Below are 20,183 nucleotides of genomic sequence, written 5' to 3' on the forward strand. Positions count from 1 at the left end.
AATGTTTATTTTATCAACAATGTACACAAACAACATCATAATCTCTTCATAAGTGAATTGCTGTACTAGGGGTATACATTAAAGACAGATTATGTTAATGTGCCAGAAAATATCATATCATGGTTAAAGAAAGAGACTTAAGCTGTAGTTAACCTATTTATTAGTTCTTTAATTCTGAGGAGATAAGGGAACTAACACATAAAGAAATTAACATATGGAACCAAGGAATATGGTCAAGTGGAATCCAAAGCTTGATTAACTGCTTAAATTTTTGCCAAAATAGATGTTCAGGTCCCTACAGAGATAGTGGGTGAAGATTTTGTTTAAGTCTCCATAGAAATAGTGTACATTCAAAGGTTAAATCCCATTATAAAGAGTGTGAAAACAATGATGTCCCCACAAAGATAGTGTGTTATCATAGCGGTGTTCAAGTCCCCTCAGAGATAGTGTGTTATCATAGTGATGATCAAGTCCCCACAGAGATGGTGTGTTATTATAGTGATGTTGAAGTCCCCGCAAAGATAGTGTGTTATTACAGTGTTGCTCAAGTCCCTACAAAGATGTTGTGTTATTATAGCGATGTTTAAGTCCCCACAGAGATAGTGCATGAAGGTGGTTGTGTTTAAGTCCTCATTATAATAGGGCCTGATTCACAAAGGTAAACTTCGACAAAAAGTCTAACTTTACTACTTTTTTCAGTATTCACAAAGGTAAATTTAGACCAAAAGTCTAACTTTACTACTTTTCAATATTCACAAAGCCCCATTCAGTGAATGTAAAGCTGATGATGTTCAAGTCGAAGCAAACACAAGGAGATGATGGACGGAGTGCTGAAACTTTTCAGTCACTCACCCCCAGTCACAGATCTGGGTTGAATCCATCATTGTTCTTTAGCTCACTTCGCCACCCCAGTTCAGACCCACTATACGCAAATCAGTCTTGACACTGTGCCTCATGGGAACATTCCAGCCAGAACTTCCAGGCCAGGTCTTCCCTGGACCGGAAACAAGCATCCTGGGACCAATTTCGGGTAACACCTCCTCATCAGCCAGGCTAGCTCGAATCCTGTGGCACAGTGAGCAAGGGACCCACGTCTGGGCATACCCTGCCAAATTAGGGCGAACAAAGCAAAAACAAGAAATTATGGACCGAGTGCTGAAACTTTTCAGTCACTCACCCCCAGTCACAGATCTGAGTTGAATCCATCATATTTCTTTAGCTCCCTTTGCCACCCCATTTCAGACCAGTTATATGCATATCAGTCTTAACCCTGTGCCTCATGGCACCCCCTGGTGCTTCAAGTCAAAACAGAGCTTGCGTTTAATTACAGGAATGCTCAAGTCCCCACAGAGATGATATGTTTTTATAGTGATGTTCAAGTCCCCACAAAGATAGTGCTTTATTATAGTTTTTTTCAAGCCACCACAAAGATAGAGTGCTATTAAAGCGATGTTTAATTCCCCACAGATATAGTGCATGAAGATGATTGTGTTTAAGTCCTCATTAAAATAGGGCCCGATTCACAATGGTAAACTTAGACAAAAAATCTAACTTTTCTACTTTTCAGTTTCAACAATGTAAACTTAGACCAAAAGTCTAACTTTAATACTTATCACTATTCACAAAGCCCCATACAGAGAATGAGAAGCTGATGATGCTCAAGCCAAAACAGAGCTTGTGTGTAGTTACAGGAATGCTCAAGTCCCCACAGAGATGGTGTGTGACTATAGTATTACCACGGTTGCCAAAGAGAATGTGTGCGATTATAGAATTAGTGCATGATAATAGCCATGTTCAAGTCCCCACAAAGATAGTGTGTGATTATATTGATGCCCAGGTCTCACAGAGATAGTATGGGATTATAGGGATGCCCAGATCCCTCCAGAGATAGTGTGTGATTATAGAGATGCTAGGCCCCCACAAAGAAAGCTGTCTAATTATAGTGATGTCCAGGTACCAAAAAGATAGGAGATGAGAGTCTAAACTTGCTGAACAATCTTTGCTCATCAAAAGGCAAATCAAACAATTGCGAATGAACATCTCCTGAATAAAATGTCATCAGAGAATGTCTAGGGAAACTTACAGCACATCTTGTCGTATCTTGTCACATTTGCTCTGTGTTCAAAGACAGAGGTCAAATGTCAGGCTTTGTCTTCTGAGGGAGCTTGGTGTTTACATTTCTTTTTCCGACATAAAAGTGAGAGGAATTATGTGACACTCTTGCTGGATACTAGATGTAAGAAAGGTTTTTTTCTAGCATACAACATTTAAAATAACTGTGCAAGTATTTCTGAATATTGTAAAATAGCAACATACAGGAGAAACACATTTTTTGTTAACTCTGAAGTGTTTTGGAAACAAATTCTTTAATATGATCAAAACAAATCAATGCACTAGGTGATGGAATTTTCACACAATATTGTTTGTGTACTGTATAGCTTTATTTGTAAAATGGAATGTCTGTGCAAATGTAATGGACATTTCAATTAAAAATGTGTTGTCTGTAATGGCAGTGTCCTACCATACCATGCATACTCCACTCTGCTCTTCACCATTCCATTTCAATGCACTCTACTCTGCACCACTCCACTTTACACCACTCCATGCCACTGCACTCTACTTCACTCTGCACCCCATCAATGTATGCCACTGCACTCCACCCAACTACACTCTATGCCACTTCACTCTACGCTTCTCTACTCTATTCTGCAGCACTCCACTCTGTACAAATGAACTGTATGCCACTCTACTCTACACCACTGCACTCTTCACCACTGCCCTCTACATCACTCCAATCTAGCTCACGCCAGTCTACTCTGAACAACTCCACTCTATGCCACTCCACTCTACACCACTCTGCACAACTGCACATAATGCTAATAGACTTCATGCCAATGCATTTTACTATGTAACACTCAACTCTTTGCCCTATTCATTCTACACCAATCCACTCCACTCTACGCTGCTGCACTTAACCCTGCACCACTCCACTCTACGCAACTTCTCTTTACTCGGAAACAATCTATTCTATGCCACTGCACTCTATTATGCTACTCCACTCCATGCCACTCTACCCAAACCCATTGCACTCTACACCACTGCACTATATGCCAATGCACTCTATGCCAATGCACTCCACTCTGCACCACTGTACTCCATGCCACTGTACTTTACACCAATGCACTCTACACCACACTACACCACTGCCCTCTACGGGCCCGATTCACCGAACTAACTTAAGACAAAATCCTAAACTTACTACCATTTCGGTATTCACAGAAGGCACTTACTCATTTTGGTATTCACAGAAGTTAGGACTCCTAACTTTAGGACTCCTAAATGCCTTCTGTGAATACCGAAAGCCTTAAAATTAGGATTTTTCTCAGTTTAGTAGTAGTAAAGTTAGGAGTCCTAACTGTGAATACCAAAATGAGTAAGTACCTTCTGTGAATACGAAAATGGTAGTAAGCTTAGGATTTTGTCTTAAGTTAGTTCTGTGAATCGGGCCCTACGACACTCTGCTCTGCACTACTGCACTCTATACCAATGAACTCTATGACACTTTACTTTGCATGACAGCAATCTTCATCACTCCACTCTATTCCACTGCACTCTGCACCATTCCACTCTGCACCACTCTATGCGACTGCACTCTCTGCCACTCTACTCTTCACCACTGCATTCTATGCCACTGCACTCTATGCCACTCTACTCAGCACACTCCACTCCGCACCACTGCTCTACTATGCACCACTCTAATCTACGCCACTGCATCCTATGACACTGCATTGCACGCCGCTGAATTCTATGCTGTCGCACTCTATGCCACTGCACTCTACCTAAACAACTCCACTCTACACTTCACTCTGCTCTGAAACACTTTACTCCATGCCACTGCACTATATTCAACTGCACTCTATGCCACTCAACGTCACTCTGTGCCACTACACTATATGGCACTTCACTTTACTCTGAAACAATCTAGTTTATGTCACTTTACTCTATGCCACTGCACTCTATATCACTCTATCCACTTGGCGCCACTGCACTCTGTCACTCTACTCGAAACAACTGCACTCTATGCCAATGCACTCTACTCTGCCCGATTGTACCCGTTGCCATTCTACTCTATGCCACTCTACACCACTGCACTCTGACACTCTACCCTGCACCACTCCACTCTGTCACTTCACTCTACTCTGAAACAATCTACTCTATGCCACTGCACTCTATGCCACTGCAATCTATGTAATTTTATTCCACTCTGCGCCTTTCCGCTCTATGCCACTGCACTCTATGCCACTGCACTCTAAACCATTATTTGAACCTGTGACCATGTTGTCAAACACAGGCCCCTACAGTAGACACATCAGTCCACTAAGTCACCAGACCCGGCCACTCCATTCTACTCCACTCTACGCTACTGCACTCTGCAGCACTTCACTCTATGCCACTGCACTCTATGCCACTGCACACTACAGCCCTGTCTTCTACTGTGCGCCACTCTATGCCACTCTATTCTGCACCACTCTATGCCACTACGCTCTGCGACTCTATTCTAACCTGCACCACTGCACTCTACACCACTCTACTCTGCACCACTTCACCCTGCACTACTGCACTCTACTGTTCAACACTCTAATCTATGCCACTTCATTATACAACACTGTTTTGAATGCTGCTGAATTCCATGCCTCTGTACTCTATGCCACTGCACTCTATGCCGCTGTACTCTGCAACACTCTATGCCAATGCATTCCACACCAGCTCACTCTACGCTACAATCCTCCAGTGAACGAGACTCTATGTGACTCCACTCCGCCGCTCCAATTCAGGACACTCTATGTCACAAAACTCTTCTCCACTCTTCACCATTCGACTCTGACACTTCACTCTGCTCTCCTCTACATCACTAACTTTTAGCCATGCTGAACAGTAGCCACGCTGGTGTACAACATGGTTAAAACACATTGGCAAAACCAATGACTCTTGCATAGGCGAGATCCATTGACTTTGCCAATGCTTGGTTTGTATTGTCTTTGTCTTCCCACATATGTCTCTCCATTTCAACCTTCCATCATCTCCTTGCCATGACTCCTCATGTTTTTTTTTTCCAGGGTTTGAATTGAACTAATCAGCAAAATGAAGTTCTGTTGCTTTTATTTAAATTTGTAGTTGCATAGAGCACAATCTATACTCAAAGGTATTAAAGTGGTTTATTTGAGCCCCAATTACATTACACAAGGTCACGTTCACTTTTCAGGCACGGGAAGATTAGGTTATTTGCCCAGAATCAAAAGATGTTGAGCCGATGCCGAGATCTCTAAGTCCAATCTCCGTATACTTTCCTCTCCCCTTATCCTGTTGCCATGTAATGTTTTGCATTTGCTGAACCTCTGACATATAATTCAACGAATAGTTTTAAGGTGTATAAAGAATGATTTTATTGTATTAGTTTATTTTAAAATGAGATGCTGTTTGCAGAAAATATGTCTGCATTATCAGTAACGTTTTATTATAGAAAGCATGATGTGATACTGACTGAGAGTAGCAGAACAGTTAAGAAGGGAGATAAAGGAACTGCGCAAAACTGAACAAGCATTGGCATAGCCAATAGGTCTCGCCTTTGGGACCTTTCAAGTGTTTAGCCATGCAACAGTTATATAACTAAATACTTATAAGGTCCCAAAAGCGAGACCTATTGGCTATGCAAAGTAGCCGTGTGGCCGCGAAAGTTAAAGTGATCGCAATCGCGATCACGATCAAACATCAAAGCGGCCGCGCGGCCGAAAGTGAAAGTAATCGCGGTAAAACGCGGCGCGCGCGCCCGCGCACATGCACTGTAGCTCTAGGCTGGCCTGGTAGCACTTTTTGGAGCCCTCTCAATAAGTCTCGCCAGACCAGCGCATGCGCTGGGTCAGGCGAGACCTAAAAATCGTTTTGCCTTGTGCAGAACTCCGGAATAGAACCCATGTTTCCAGAAGCAAAACAAAATAGCAATCTCAACATTCCTGTCACAATTGATTAGGGTCCTCAAGTATTTTACAATTTAAAATTAATTAGTGTAAAATAAAAATGATGCTAGCTAGCAGCATGGCAGCATTTCACATGTAGCGAAAAAGGTCCTAGCCTGAGAAATATCTTTTTTGTCATGAGAGAGAAAATAGTCTTAGCATATGTAAGAAGATGCACTTGATAACCTTTTGTTGGACAGCTGCCTTCCGTTCCCACAATGAAAGGTTGAAAAGGCAGAGATGCATGTAAAGTTCATTTTTCAGCTTGGGTGTTTATGTTGAGCCCATTGAATCCCCTCCCACACGACTACAATCTGGGATGCAAGGTGCCCCGGGATGTCTTGCTGCTGTGCACGCCCTGGCTCAGGGTGTGAAATGGCCAGGTCATAATGAAGCTGAGAGCGTCAAGTTTCCAGCCCTTTGTTATGCTGAACCTGGGAGAGCGCCCATTCACACCTGATTCACGGCCATAGTCATGACAACGCAGGCAGACTGAAGAGGCTCTCTCCCCTGCATCAACCTGACTGTGGGGGAGGGTTCCACAAAGGATGGGCACTTCGGAAGGAGGGCGAGTTTAGCAACAGAGTACATCAGATTAACGCGCCTGTCCTCCTCAGTCATGATTCATACACATTGTGTGTTCTCTAGTCAGCAGAAAGGGCAGGGACAGGGGCACGGGAACTTTCATTTCCTGGTTCTTAAAAGCGTGCATTGGAGCCTTGATATTTTGACTAGGGAATCGATTGTGAAAATCCAGTAGTAACTCTAAGGTGCTTTTAAGAATACTATGAAATTCAAATCGCTAAACTATATTCACACTCCTAGTAAATGTAATACATTTAATTTCAAATCTCATTTAGAATAATACATTGTCTATAGGTATTAGCGAGAGGGAATTTTTGAAACGTGAACTAGTGTGTGCTTTTTCCGTATTATCAATTTTATAGGTCCAATGTCTATAAATATTTTTTTATTATGTGGTGTTGGCATTGGTTCTCAGCATTGTATTCATTGTTTTATTTTTTGCATTCTGATACTTGTAGTTTTCTTTTTACCCTGAGATATAGTACTACCAGCACCACAATGAGAAAAGCAGATGGGTCAAGTGCTGAATGAAGAATAACTTGATAACTGTATGTATGTTTGTATGTATCTATGCATGTATGTATTTGTATGTATGTGTCTATGTGTGTATACATGTATGTATGTATGCAGGGCTTTAAGTGGCCCGGGTCTCAACGGGTCTGAGCACCGGCCCTATCGGGCTCTGTATTGTGCCCTGGCACATGCGGTCCAATTTTTTCCCTTTCCCTGACTGCAGTGACAGCAGGCACATCGATGTGCTTGTGTTCAGTGTTGTAGAGGAAGGGAAATCCTTTAAAGAGAGTCATTTTCTCTCTGGATTTCCCTTCTCTTTTTGAAACTCAGGAGCAGCAACATTGTCGTGGTGTCACCAGGGCTTAAAGTGGAAATGTTTTCAATATTATATACACACCATAGTTGCTGCTAATTTATCTTGTGCAATTAGCAACCACTGACAAAGCCAATAGTCCTGACTTTTAGGTATGATGTGACTTGTATCATATATCTGGATGCAATGACAGGAACAGTAAAATACAAGTCGGGCAGCACACTGTGCTAAACACAGATTTTTAGCTTGCGTGTTTTTAAGCCACGCCTTTAATTGCATTAACCACGCCCCTTTGAGAGAGACCCCAGTTTTTCCATCACACTGAAAGCCTTGTATGTATGTATGTTTGTGTATATATATATCATCTACTGGCGGTCGCCAGTAGATAGTTATAGTTAGGACCGTGTTTCCATAGGAAATCCGCAACATTCTATTTGGAATAACTTTGGCGCCGATTGACGAATCCTTGCGAAATTTTCAAAATAGGTGGGGCGCTCCGCTCCTTCCCTGAAAGTCTCAGGTGGATTCGTCAAGCGGGGGCTGAGAAAAAGGGGGGGTCCCAAAACGCGTTTTCCCCATGCATTTTTCCATAGGACCTTTAGTCCAAGCTACAGCCCGAACGGCTGAACAGAATTACTTGAAATTTGGCAGAGAGGTAGTCCTCGGGTCAGGGATGTGCCTTTTGCAGGTCTGTTGTAAATATGTTCAGTATTTCCTGAGAAAATAGCATTTAAATCAATATATATATCTATAAGCGCGCACCGCGCGCGTACGGTAAAACTTACCGTACACGCACGCTGCCGTGTGCGAGCGCGATTCTGATTGGTTGTTAGATCTTAGTAAACATTCGAATCGGTCGAAACCAGGAAGTGTCGGCCGCCATTTTGTCTCTCGCAGTCTGAGGGGGTGAAAAACAAAGGTGGAGAACGTGAAAAGGGGGCATGGTGGATAGTTCCTGACCCCCTAGCCTTTGTCAGGGGGTCCCAGAAGGACCCCCAAGGGCCAAAATTTCCTTAAATTTTTGGGGAAAAATCACGGAGTACACGTAGCATGCGTGTACGGTAGAAACGGAAAAATTCCGCGAACTGCGTAACGTCGGAGCGCAGTGCGCGAAGCGCACTGCGCGCCCACAGCGCGCGCACGGTGCGCGAAGACATATGTGCCTTTCTGAAAAATAAATATTTGTAATCTATGTATAGCTAAAGATTAATGGAAGAAGACATGGGTAAATAAGTGTCTAAATACAGTGATGTAATATCTGACGTCATCAGCAGAGTATTGCGGTCGCGTGAGTTATAGTTGCCTGCACTAACTATAACGGGGGAATTTCAATGGTTTTTCACGAGTGAAATGTCCAGCTAACTATAACATGTGTGAAACCTATGGTTTTTTAAGTGAATTTGCAAGGTTTTTTAATGCTAATTCCTAACTATAACGTGTGTGAAAGCTATGGTTTTTTCAGTGAATATATATATATATATATATATATATATATATATATATATATACATATATATGTATGTATGTATGTATGTAGCCCAAACCTAGCCAGAGGTAACGGCAAAATATGAAAGGCCAAAAACAGAGTATAGGCAGAGATTATTTCTATGGTTTTAGGGTGCGCTGCAGTGCATAGAGAGGGGAAGGGGACTTTCCAAGGGATGTATGTCGTTACAACGCACACTTTTACAACGCATGCACTTACAACGCATTTTTTACAACGCAAAATCCATTACAACGCATTGCATTACAACGCATGACACTACAACGCATTTTTAAAAACTACCTTTACAACGCATTCCATTACAACGCATACTACCTTTACAACGCATACCATTACAACGCATAATATTAAATTGCATTTAAGGTAAGTATTAGATAGTATAGGGGTAAAAATTACTTTTCTAACTCCAGGGGGTGCAACAGTAGGGTAAGTGTTGGATAGTATAGGGGTAACAATTACTATTCTAACTCCAGGGGGTGCAACAGTAGGGTAAGTGTTGGATAGTATAGGGGTAAAAATTACTATTCTAACTCCAGGGGGTGCAACAGTAGGGTAAGTGTTGGATAGTATAGGGGTAAAAATTACTATTCTAACTCCAGGGGGTGCAACAGTAGGGTAAGTGTTGGATAGTATAGGGGTAAAAATTACTATTCTAACTCCAGGGGGTGCAACAGTAGGGAAAGTGTTGGATAGTATAGGGGTAAAAATTACTATTCTAACTCCAGGGGGTGCAACAGTAGGGTAAGTGTTGGATAGTATAGGGGTAAAAATTACTATTCTAACTCCAGAGGGTGCAACAGTAGGGTAAGTGTTGGATAGTATAGGGGTAAAAATTACTATTCTAACTCCAGGGGGTGCAACAGTAGAGTAAGTGTTGGATAGTATAGGGGTAAAGATTACTATTCTAACTCCAGGGGGTGCAACAGTAGGGCAAGTGTTGGATAGTATAGGGGTAAAAATTACTATTCTAACTCCAGGGGGTGCAACAGTAGGGTAAGTGTTGGATAGTATAGGGGTAAAAATTACTATTCTAACTCCAGGGGGTGCAACAGTAGGGTAAGTGTTGGATAGTATAGGGGTAAAAATTACTATTCTAACTCCAGGGGGTGCAACAGTAGGGTAAGTGTTGGATAGTATAGGGGTAAAAATTACTATTCTAACTCCAGGGGGTACAACAGTAGAGTAAGTGTTGGATAGTGTAGTGTAATATTATGCGTTGTAATGGTATGCGTTGTAAAGGTAGTATGCGTTGTAATGGAATGCGTTGTAAAGGTAGTTTTTTAAAATGCGTTGTAGTGTCATGCGTTGTAATGGAATGCGTTGTAATGGATTTTGCGTTGTAAAAAATGCGTTGTAAGTGTGGTGCGTTGTAAAAGTTGCGTTGTAAAGGTTGTTCCCCCTTTCCAAGCCATTAATTTGAAGTATAGTCCACGTGCTGGCAATTCTTTATACCTTTTTCCATGAAGAAGAGGATGATAGCATTGCACTTCTCTGTTGAACATGGTATTTATCTGTCTGGTAAGGGTTTGGTGAAATGATTAATTGTCTTGAAGGGCATTCCACTTTTGTTTGCTGCATCTTTGATGGTATTGATGCGAATGTGTAGATTTTAGTAGAGCGAGTTAATTGGTAGGTAAGCTTTTCTTCCATTTTTTTCTAGTCAATTAATGTTGGTTGACGTCGAGTTACGTGGAGTACAAGGCTGCTTATAATTTAGTTATATACTTATGTGCATTCATGTGTCCATGAAAGACTGCATAGTTTTCTCGGAATGTAGTGAAGTTTGAAAGAAGGGTATTAATGTTGGAAGCTGGGGGGTTAGGTTTTGATGCCCAGAGATATGTTCAAACTGTAGATTGACAAGAGGCAGCATTACCCTGCAGGTGCATGGTGCTGTTCAGATGGAAGAAGAGGATTTGGAACTAGGGTCCACCATGATCCGAGGTAGAGGGCAACCCAGGGAGTGATTTAAAGCAATGCTTGGCTTTGTCCAATTTACTAGAAGCAGGTCAAAAGATGGCGTTTGCTGGGAATGGTGGTTCTAAGTCGAATGGAGGGCTGTGGCTTTGTTAGAGTTTGATTGGTGGGAAATGGTTTACACAATGCAGGGTTTGTAGTAGTTGTGGTCCTGAGCCAGGTTTCGACGGGAACGAAAAATTGGTCTGTGCACCAAAATAAGTGTCCCCTACTACCAAACCAGTCAGCTGAAAAGTGACCCCCACTCTTGCAAATCAGACCAGTGTTGAACTTGCAAAATCACGCTATATGGATACTTTGCAAGATATGGGAGACTGCATGCATTTGTGTTCGCTGCAGCCAATCTTGCAGTAATATCAGGGAAATTAACAATAAAACCAGCCCACCTTGCCATAAAACAGGCTCACATACTGACTTGTCAGGCAGGTCCATTGAGTGTCATTGGCTGATTGCCATGCATGAATGAGAAGGCTATTCCACAGGAGGGGCCTTACAACTGAGAAGTATCTGTCTCATGTGAACTGCAATTGGATTTGGGAGTTTGGAGGAAGTTGAAGTTGATGAAATGCAATGGTCTGGCTGGGGCATACTTTTGCATTCTGAACTGTTAGAGGCAGATGAACCATTTTTGGATTTGAAGGTAAGGAAACGTTCTTAAACATCTTGAAGAAATCTCAGGGGCAGTTCAATGCATTTTAAATTTGCTCTGAATAAAAGCCTTGTTTGGTTTTGAAGATAAGTGGTTCTGGCATGTTTGACGGAAGTGCAGGAAAACAGACAGATTCCAGTTGATGGATTTTCTTTTTAAGCAGTTTCAGCACTTTTGAGTACCACATATTGTGTATATTTCTTTTAGATAATTTTAGGTGTGGTAACATGAATCAGCAGTAAGGGAAATTGTGGAGTGTATCCGGTTCATGATACATTGAGGGGAATTAGCGGTGATCACTAGCAAGAAATGTATCCCCAGAAAGTATTTGAATGAATAGGACTTGATTTTTTTCTTGGAGCAGAAGTAGGAGGTGTAGTGTTTATTAATGATTGCACTGGTTACAGAGAGAACTATATTGAAGAATGTGGTTATCAAAGATGGTGTGATGGTCATACCAAATGGCAGGGGTGATATAATGTGCATGGTGAACTATAGTGTCAAACAATGGCTTTTGATTTAAAGGAATACAGTGATTGCTATTTCTAGGCTGCTGCTATGGCATTTGCCAAGTAACTCTTTGAAGGGTGGGATAGTTTGGTCCTTGGCCTGAAGTTAAATCCCCTATGAATAGGAGGTGATTGGATATGAGGAATAAGTTGATTAAGAGAAAAGAGAAGTCTTCAAAGAAGATTTGTGCAGGACTAGGTGGGTGAGAGCAAGTACAGATTTTGATGGAAAGGTTAGGAGAGTCTTTCCAAGGATTCAAAAGAGTTTCTGTCACAGATGGTAAGCTTCAGAATGTGAACATTACTCTTATGGATAATGAGTGAGACATGCACTCTACCTTTAGGTCTGTTGGTGAGTTTGAGGGAGTAATCTGTGGGCTAATGTGGTAAAATGTCAGGAGAGAGAAGGCTGTGACTAAGGTTTGAGTGACAATGGGATAGTCTGAAGCCAGGCTGATACTCAGGTCTGTGAAGTTCTCGGAATGTCTGGTGGCATGCCTAGCATTAATAAGGCAATACCTTACATTATATACGTTTTGCGCACATTTTGTGTTACACTGACAATTGGTAGAGAAATGATGAGAGTTTTGGATCCCTTGATTTTTTAGGAAGAGTATAGGAATTTCAGGGCTGGTGAAGTCGTAATTCATCAGATTGTGCAGGTGTTCTGGAGAGTATTTGATAAACAAAGATACTGTATTCAGATATGGTAGTTGTACATATAAGTAATCAATGGACGCTATATGTCTATGGCACTGTAGAAGGGTGCTGGTTGCAGACCTCCAAGGCCCAAACATTTAGTGGCAGGAGAAGGTAGTCATGTGACCAGATAGGATTTGCTCTTCCCATCAGCCTGCTTACAAAACTTCTGATCACAACCCTTAAGTTAAGTGGCGGCCTGGGTATGTGTTTTAATGGGCCAATTAGACTCACCTTGCTTTTCTTCCATACTTTGCTTTCTAGGGCTTAAGGCTGCTCAAGCTGTGCCGCCTCAAAGCACAGCCTCTTTTGCCTCTTTTCAATGGCCCGATGCTCTCCAGGGTACCTAACATGGCTGTTCAGGCACTAGTGGACTGCGGGTTTTGCCTTCGTCTCTTGGTCCCCGCAGCTTTTATGGTTTAAATCTTTTATTGATTTTCAAGACAAATAAAGGAAGAAGGAACCAGACCCCCAGCTCCCAGATACAATGTATTACAGACACAAGTGTCGCGACTAGTAGCATTACCCAGGTAAAAGGCATGGAGCGGGTCTACAAAAGGGAACATATAAAAAGAACAACAAAAGGCAGCGCACCAAAGAAAACCCCCAACATATCCACCCTCCTCCCCCGACTCTCGTCCACCAACTAAAGCCCCACGGGAAAGGAAGGGAAGGGATTATGAAACGTGCAGAGAATCATCTTAGCCTGGTAACTCTACGTGAGGAGCCCTTCTGTGGGATTTGTGTGTCAGCAAGGCGTAGAAGTCTTAAGTAGCGGGGGCAAGTCAGTTCCCTGAATTCAGTTATGAGCAGAGTGAGAAAGGGACCCCACAACTCCGGGAACTTGGACCCTCTGCCTGCCAGAGTGAGAGTGAGCTTCTCCATCCCCAGTACCAGCCAGAGTCTCTGCAGCCATCCAGAGTGAGGTGGAGGCAGGGGGGAGCGCCAGTATATTCTGAATGGCCGCTCCGAGGGCGACTGCGATCAGGCAACCTCTTGGGATTTTACGGGATACATCAACGGATTAGGAAGGCCCAAGAGGATGTAGGCTAGGAAGCGTGGGAGCTGTGTATCCAAGTGAGTGTCTATTTCGTCAAGGATTGGGGACCAATATGGCTGAATGCGGCCACAGCTCCACAAAAGGTGTTCTAGGGTACCCACCTCCCCACAACCCCTCCAACACAGAGCGCTCTGACGGGAGTCAAAGTGATGGAGGCGCTCCAGCGTGTAATACCAGTAGGTAACTACCTTAGTCAATGTCTCAGTGAGGCCTGTGTGGTATGCTGAGTGTCGAGCCCTGTAGTAGATATTGTCCCATTCCTTATGGGTGAGGGACCGGCCTAGCTCCCGTTCCCTGTGTGCCCGACCTGCATTATATGCGAGTGTAGTAGTAGCCAGGAGGTGCTTGTAAAGATCAGAAATGAGCTTCTTGTCAGAGGTTCGGGTGACAAGCCATTTCTCAAATGTGGTTAGAAACGTTTGACAGGGCTAGAGAAATTAATAACTAAAAAGGGCAAGCCTCAGTATTAACGCTAAGCAACAGTCCATTAGTTTCAATAAACCACAACAAATCCCTTATAGAAAGTACATTTTACTTTTGGATATATCAATGTGTTTTCTTATGTTGAAAGTGAGTGTTCAATATGGGATTGGATGTTAATGCTAGAAGGACAACTGCTCAGTTTGCATTGAACACAAGAGCAGGCAATGTTGATAAGTAATAATTGCATTTTAAAATACACCTTTAACACTTAGTGAATAATATCACTTTTTGTACAGATATTCATCCAAAGTACATCTAGTTTCTGTCTAGTGGATTGCCAGGTGGTATGATGTCTGTGTGAGCTGCATGCTCACAAGTTTGAATCTGAGTTAAATATGTTTCAGCCTTCCATCGTTCTGGGGTGGGTGAATGTAGTACCATTAAACTGGATGATTGTAATAGTTTTCATATAATGCTTCAAACCCCATTGAGGAGTACAGAAGTGCATTATCAGAAGGTTAGCATGCTACAGGCTTAGCTTAAATGATGGTGTTTTGCAGTGAGAGCTATGTGGAAAGCATTTTGGTGCTGTGCATGAGTGACCAGAAGTGTTCTTATCCTGTCCTGGACAGTAGAGCTTATCAGTGAGAGGAGAGAAATAGTCTGCACAGTTTACATTAATTGGCTGCTATGATTTACTATTCAGTGTTGATCACTGTAATGAAAATGTGGCCACGGTTAAACTTTCATTACCCTTAATGCTGATCAGGCCTCTATGTTGTAGTGGCCCTAATGGCATTATTCTCTTTTCCTTGCAGCAATATAAAACACTTCAAGCAACAAACAAAGGTCACAGGATGTTTTCTTCTTGTGCATCAGGGCTGTTTAAAAATGTTCCTTCCTAGGACTGGCATGCTTCACATGGCAGCTCCAGAAAGACAATTTCAGTTATGGTAACTACAACCTAGGGCAAGTGCCAGTTTTAGCTGGTGGTTGTCTGGTGGAGAGACCACTGGGGCAATGGTTTCCACTGGAGTTGGTTGAAGCTCAACTGACAGAAACCCAGCGATCGCACTACTTGTTTGGCAGTGGAGAAGTGTTGCTAATTTATAGCTGCACTCTTGCTCCGCCAAACTATAAAGGACTGCCAAAAGGATTTTTGTTTTGTTAGCTATTTATGCTATTAACTTTTAGGGAGATGGTTAGTTATCAAATTGTTGCTGTCAAATGAATATATGTTTGCAAAGTATTACAATGCATGAATGTATTTGTCAGGATAATATCTCAAAAATACATGATTGCAAATGTCAGCTCTGAGATGGGTGAGGACCAATGGTTGTGCACAACACTTAGTAAAACAGAATAAAAGTATATCAAGATAAAAAACCGATTTAAAAACACTTTGTACTGGGGTTACAAGAGTGATGTTATTTACTTTGTTTAGTCATAACTCTCAAATAATGTTTGTTTCTTACTAAAGTTCTTTCTAAGGGAATGGCAGGATTTCCAGCATGCACACAGTTAACCATTCGTGTCATCGTAGGTTATTTTTAAGTGATATCTGATATTTCATATGCAAAAACATCAAGGTAGCCAAAACTGGGAGTTACAAAGACTATTTGCAATAATATTAGTGAGCTGGCGCTGTACATTCTAATATTGAAAACAGGTCAGCATCCTTGAGTATCAAATGTAAACACACATGGAATATGGACCAGTGAGCCTGTGCACGTTGAGTGACCTGGTCAACGAGAGCAGAAAAGAGCTGAAATTAGATCATGATCCCAAAGCTGTTCCTAACAGGGGCCCCCAAATTACATTTTGCTCCGGGCCTCCGAAATCTTTAAGATGTCCCTGTGTGCGTGCACTTGGAGTGTGATGGAAAACATAGGACAGGAAGTAGTGAGTAAGTGCAATCACTCTCTGTACTCTGGGCTCTTGTTGGGCTTCAGTGTGCCGATTATTGCCCACTCTGTAGTCCACTGGATTAATCACTGCTTCTATTCTACTAATGAAATTAAAAGGTGGACTTCGAGGCGCTGCATGGCTTCTTGCATTTATGTGGTGCTCGCACTGTGCAGTCGAGGTAGTGAACAGGTTCGCATCAGACGTTGCTTTCTCGCCAATTAACATTAAATAAACAGCTTCAAGTAAAATGGTAATTTTGAAGAAATAAGTATATAGGTGCAGAGTTAAAATATTGTTGTAAAGGGAAGGCGTGGATGATTCCATCACTGAAATTGTATACTTATAACACCACAGCCCAGCTAACAAACTACTAGAACAGCGTCAGCCCAAGGCAGCATTTTTCCAGCAGTGTTGCCTGTTACAGGCGGGGCAGGCACTACAGAGTTCAGTGATTTTTGTGTTTACAGAGAGATCACATAATATGGTACTGTTTAAAATAAAAAAAGAGATGGTTTGCAAATCTAAGTTGCAATAAGGGTTTCCATAGCCAAACATGGTCTGGCAAATTTCAAATGATATAATTTGTCTGAGCTTCTGAAAGCAAGTGCAATGGTCAGAACAGGTGTAATCTCATGTAGGGTGCGACTGGAGTGTGGCTACACAATTGTTTTACAGCATGATCAGCTTTCAAAGCTGCAGTAGAATAGTGCCTTTCCATTTCAAGATAGTGGTTGATAATAATGTACAAGTCTCCTTAAAGAGTGTGTGACTGTAATGCTGTTTTAGTATCAGAGACATACTGTGGTCCTGATTCACAAAGGTAAACTTACACTTGTTTACGATTTTTCGAATTTCCCGTGGAATTTTAAGAGTAGTATCTTTATGACTGGGGAGTCTCTGCACTTGGGGCAGAGACTCCACTCATAAAAAGGTAGGGAGTCTTACAAATAACGCTCATAAAATTGCTTTGTTAATTGCAAAATGTCATAAACTTACACAAATGTTTAAGTTTACCTTTGTGAATCAGGCCCTGTGTGATTATGGGAATGTTCAAGACCTTCCACAGAATATGTGTGAAGTTAATCATATTCAATTCCCCACAAAGACAGTGTGTGGATATAATAGTCAAATCTCCCCACAGATAGTGTGTGGTTAGTGATCAGTTTGAGTCGCAACTGAGACAGCATGTGGTCATTAGGATGTTCAAGCTGCCACAAAGATAGTGTGTGTTTATTATGATGTTCAAATACCCCCAGAGATAGTATGCAACTATGTTATGTTATAACCATTTATATTGCTAACTACTACCCGTAGGTGTCTATGGCAGATTGCGGACCACATACTGCAGAGAAGGATTCGTTTTTTTAAAAGCCAGGTTTTAAGATGTAGTAGTGTTCAAGTCCCAACAGTGACAGTGTTTAAATAATCTTCATGTTCTTACACAGATAGCATGTAAAGGTAGGATTGTTCACATCCAAACAGGCATTACAGACATGTTTAACCCTGCACATACATAGCGTTATTATAGTGATGTTCAAGTTTCAAAAAGATTGCGTGTGAAGAAAATGATGTTCAGGTCCCCACACAGATAGTGCATGATTATAGGACTGTTCTAGAATTCACACAGATTGTGTGTGAAATTAATCTTGTTCAAGTCCCCACAAAGATAGTGTGTGAATATGATTTTGAAATCTCCCCATAAAAATTGTGTGACTATCAACATGTTCAAGTCCCCACAAAGATAGTGTGTGGTTATAGGGATGCTCAAGTCCCAACAGTGATAGTGTGTGGTTACTGGGATGTTTAAGCTGCCACAAATAGAGTGTATGTTTATTAGGATTTTCAAGTCCTCACAAACATAGTGTGTAGTTACAGGGATGCTCAAGTCCCCGCAGTGATAGTGTGTGGTTACTGAGACGTTCAAGCTGCCACAAAGATAGAGTGTGTTTATCAGGCTGTTCAAGTCCCCACAAAGATAGTGTGCAAAGATAATAATGTTCAAGGGCCCGATCTAGATTTTGGCAGAAGAATTACTCTGTCAACATCAGTGACAAAGATCCCACCTGCCTAAATATAAATCCCATAGGATAGTATGGGATTTATATTTTGGTGGACAGGATACTTGTCACTGTTTTGACAGAATAACCCATCTACCGAAATCTAGATCAGGCCCTAAGTCCCTGCAATTGTAGTGTTTAAAGATAATCTTTAAGTCCCCACACAGATAGTGTGTGAAGATAATGATGTTCACATTTAAACAGAGATAGTATATGATTATAGACATGTTCCAATCTGCATATACATAGTGTGTGATTATAGGTATGTTCAAGTTTTCCCAAGATTGTGTATGTTTTTAGGTGCAATAAAGGCCTTGCAGAGATGGTGTGAGAAGGTAATGATGATCAAGTTTCCACAAAGATAGAGCATAAAGATGATGTTCAACTCTTCACAAGTATAGTGTGTGTAGATAATGATGTTTAAGTCCCCAAAGAAATTAAGCGATTTCAGGAAAGTTCAAGACCTCACAACGATTGTATGTGAAGGTGATCATGTTCAAGTCACCACAAAGATGGTGGTTGATGATCATGTTCAAGTCTCCACAAAGCTAGTGTGTGATTAAAATGCTGTTCTAATATCACAGAGATACTGTGGTCCTGATTCACAAAGGTAAAATGAATTTTTTGCAATTCGCAAAGGCATTTTATGAGTAGTATCTTTATGACTGATGCGTCTCTGCAATCGGGGCAAAGACTCCACACATAAAAAGATATAGAGTCGTAAAAATATCGCTCGTAAAATTGATTTGTGAATTGCAAAATGTCATAAACATACACAAATATTTAAGTTCACCTTTGTGAATCAGGCCCCGTGTGATAATGGTAATTTTCAAGACCTTTCACAGATAGTGTGTGAAGTTGATCATATTCAAGTCCCCACAAACATAGTGTGTGAATATATTGGTCAAATATCCCTACAAATAGTGTGTGGTTAGTGATGAGTTTGAGTCCCCACAGAGACAGCATGTGGTTATTAGGATGTTCAAGCTGCCACAAAGATAGTGTGTGTTTATTATGATGTTCAAGTACCCCTAGAGATAGTGTGCAACTATAGTAGTGTTCAAGTCCCAACAGTGATAGTGTTTAAATAATATTCATGTCCTTACACAGATAGTATATAAAAGTAAGATTGTTCACATTCAATCAGGGATTATAGGCATGGTCAACCCTGCACATACATAGCGTTATTATAGTGATGTTCAAGTTTCAAAAAGATTGCGTGTGTAGTAAATGATGTTCAGGTCCCCACACAGTGCATGATTGTAGGACTGTTCTAGAACTCACACAGATTGTGTGTGAAATTAATCTTGTTCAAGTCCCCACAAAGATAGTGTGTAGTTACAGGGATGCTCAAGTCCCAACGGTGATAGTGTGTGGTTACTGGGATGTTTAAGCTCCCACAAAGAGAGTGTATGTTTATTAGGATTTTCAAGTCCCCACAAAGATAGTGTGTAGTTACAGGGATGCTCAAGTCCCAACGGTGATAGTGTGTGGTTACTGGGATGTTTAAGCTCCCACAAAGAGAGTGTATGTTTATTAGGATTTTCAAGTCCCCACAAAGATAGTGTGTAGTTACAGGGATGCTCAAGTCCCCACAGTGATAGTGTGTGGTTACTGAGATGTTCAAGCTGCCTCAAAGATAGTGTGTGTTTATTAGGATTTTCAAGTCCCCACAAAGATAGCGTGTGGTTACAGGGATGTTCAAGTCACAGCAGTGATAGTGTATGGTTAATGGGATGTTCAAGCTACCACAAAGATAGTGTGTGTGTTTATTAGGATGTTCAAGTCCCCACAAAGATAGTGTGCAAAGATAAAAGTGTTTAAGGGCCTGATTTAGATTTCGGTGGAAGGGTTACTCTGTCACAACAGTGACAGGTATCGCGTCCGCCAAAATATAAATCCCATAGGATATTATGAGATTTATATTTTAGTGGATGGGATATCCATCACTGTTGGTGATGGAGTAACCCGT

The sequence above is a fragment of the Triturus cristatus genome, chromosome 3_2, assembly GCF_964204655.1.
Source record: "Triturus cristatus chromosome 3_2, aTriCri1.1, whole genome shotgun sequence".
In the NCBI taxonomy this organism is placed as follows: Eukaryota; Metazoa; Chordata; class Amphibia; order Caudata; family Salamandridae; genus Triturus; species Triturus cristatus.